Here is a 2,901-nt window from a genome sequence, read left to right as displayed (position 1 = left end):
CTTCGGAAGTTCGCGGACTTGGCTACTAGCCGATTTCCAACATGGGACTTATGCACATATGTGTTTCCAAAACATACTTATGTCCACTATGGTTATGTAATCTAAACTCTCATTCCAATCATTGAAACATTCTTAGAGGACGTTATACAGTTGTTACACTATTTCTCGTCAAAGCAATTTTCAAGATGATCGAAACATACATGACTTGCGTCACTAGATAAAGAAAAACATGGTCAAAGCGAAACGCTTACTAACACATATTTCGAGATATAGATAGGAGAGGTATACTCGGCTCGAAATACCAAATGTGTATAATCTAAGTCTGTATATATAGCATACGACTTTTGTCTCAAGAAGTAGGAGATAAAATAGATAGACTTTTGATTGACAGATAAGTTCAAGTCTTCACATACCTTTTTGTCGAGAAGTTCCACCGGTTCCTTGAGTAGTTCTTCCACTTGTATGATGAATCGCCATGAAGTCCTTGAGCTCAACTACACTTACTATACTAGTCCGAGACTTAGCTATCATAGACTAGAAATCAAGACTTATAGTTTTGATCAATAACATTGACAAACATGCTTGAGATAGCAACGCATGCGAGTTTGAGCGAGCAGTGCTCTAACAGATGTTAGGCAAATGATTAAAATGCCCCAATCCGTTAGATTTCCTATTAAAGAGAGATTCTGGTCAAATCGGGTATTTTGACTAGTCAAATTCTGACTGAAATGTCAATAATAACCTTGCTAATAATTCACGGTGGGAGATTAAATTTGGGGACACATGTCAGTATTTTATAAAATACAGATCTCGAAAAAAAATTAACGGTGGCAAATGAGAAGCTCTGACACGTGGGCGAATGACATGTTTACGCGTGGATGTATTATAAGTACATTTTTACCTTTTGATGACGCAACACTCGGTGTCACGTGGTTGGGTAGGAAATGGACACGTCACATCTTAGTGCACATGTGGTTCCGTACGTGTCGGCAAATATTTTATCTCCTCTTCATCGAGTTTCCTCCACAGAAACTCAAAACTTGAAAGGGAAAATAACCCAGAGAGAGAGATCGCGAGAGACAGATCGAGAGAGGGAGAAGAACTGAAGTAAACTGAGAAGATCGAGAGAGACAGGTCGAGATCTGAAATCCCATGATCTTTTTACGGCGTGAAGAACTGAACTGAGAAGATTCAAGGATACTGAAACAGGTTAGTAATCTAAAATCCTTAATGGTTAGTATAATTTTGACTTATTTTAATGGTTATTGTAAATTAGTATTTAGTTTTCTGAATCTATGTTTACAGAAATTAGGGTTTATAAAAATTGGGTATTTTTATTTCTGAAATTAGGGTTATATTTAAGATGATTGTAAATTTCACCGTAATTTGAAACTGTTGAGAAAGCTTGTGTTTCGGGGTTGAGTTTTGAGCAATGAGAATTCATTAGTTTAGGTCACTATTTAATGAGTGGGTGGTAGTGGGTGTCACAACATCTCATGGACAACTAATAGCAACAGAATTTATGATTATAGGAGAAAGAAATCATAAGGTAAAACAACCCTTTTGTTATTTATGATTGTAGGCCATTAAATGAATGGATGGTAGTGTTGTCCCTTTTGATTTTGTATTTGGTCTTGCTGCTTCTGCTTATCAGGTAGCAACAAACATTCCAATTAAAAAATAGACAATTGGAACTTTTTGAGTCTAACCCGATCCTTATTTCAGCTAAAATTTTGATACTCTGTGATTGTTTTGTTATTAATTTACTGATTATTACATGCGATTTGGTTCTTAGAAGAGGAAAGTAAACTTTGTAAGTGAATACCTGATTGAATCAGAGTTTTTACATGTTGAAATTAGTATCTCATGCAGCCTATATCACTTTGAAAACTCGCATTTGCGTGCTTGAGTCTCTTTCATGAAGTCTGTGCACTTTCGGGGGTTGTTACTGGCCCTGCGTGCTTGAGTCTTTATAGCTAAATGACATATGCCTGAAAAAGTCTTAACTGTTGATTATTAGTTCGTTGTTTATATTAATCGAAGCATAACAAACTTTGTGTGTTTATGCTTTTGGAAAACATGTAAAATGCTACACTTGTTTGTTGATGAACTTTGAACTTTTTCGGTATTCTCGCTTAGGTGAATACTTAGTATTTAAATCACTAGGTGATTGTTGCGTTAGATGGTATGGTTCAGTACTTATGTTATTTGGTTTCGTCATTAGCCAATTATCTGTAAAATTGGGTCATACTTGAACTTGTGTTCTGGTTTGTTATTTGGTTTGTGCATAATCAAATTTCATTTTTAGTGGTGTTTTAGCTGCTTTATTTGTTGAGACCCTCAGACTGCATTTGTATAGCTGCTGAAAATGTTCTTATTATGTACAGGTTTGTGGAATGCTAATGCATTCATAGATAAACATGACATACCTTCTTAAGTTATTATATTTGTGGCAAAGCATAGTATCTGAGATGTGTATTAAATTTTTATATTGCTGCTATTTTGTTAATTTTTGTATTTATAGTTTTCATCATGATTATTGATTTGTTTTGTTTTTGTTAAATGTTTCAGAATGGGTAGTGAGGATAGGAATTTATGGATACAAGGAGTCTGTGACCAAGGACAATCAGCAAATTTATGATCACCAACATAAGCATCACAACCTCCTTTATACCGAGGTGCCGTGGATTTAATTGCATCATCAAACCATTTGAAGTACGAACACATAGGATTAGAGCAAGAGAAGATTTTCTTCCCTGAATTAGCACCATCTTTGACCTTAATAAGTTTTCGAATACCATTACAAGGAACTAATTTACACCTTGTGTAGATCCAAGGACAATCAATTGATTGATGATTTTTTTCGTTGCACATCTCACATACCTGCAAATTAAGTAAAAA

At 35.0% G+C, this 2,901-nt stretch overlaps 1 long non-coding RNA gene across 1 annotated transcript; it reads left to right on the top strand.

The window, feature by feature from the left end:
• The first annotated feature begins 1,040 nt into the window (after positions 1–1,040).
• Positions 1,041–2,901, top strand: LOC113285512. Its single transcript, XR_003328701.1, has 2 exons — positions 1,041–1,209; positions 2,572–2,901. It is a non-coding gene; the product is annotated as an uncharacterized LOC113285512 (long non-coding RNA).

The sequence above is a fragment of the Papaver somniferum genome, chromosome 6 (assembly GCF_003573695.1).
Source record: "Papaver somniferum cultivar HN1 chromosome 6, ASM357369v1, whole genome shotgun sequence".
Lineage (NCBI taxonomy): Eukaryota > Viridiplantae > Streptophyta > Magnoliopsida > Ranunculales > Papaveraceae > Papaver > Papaver somniferum.
This window is presented reverse-complemented; position numbering and strand designations above follow the sequence as displayed.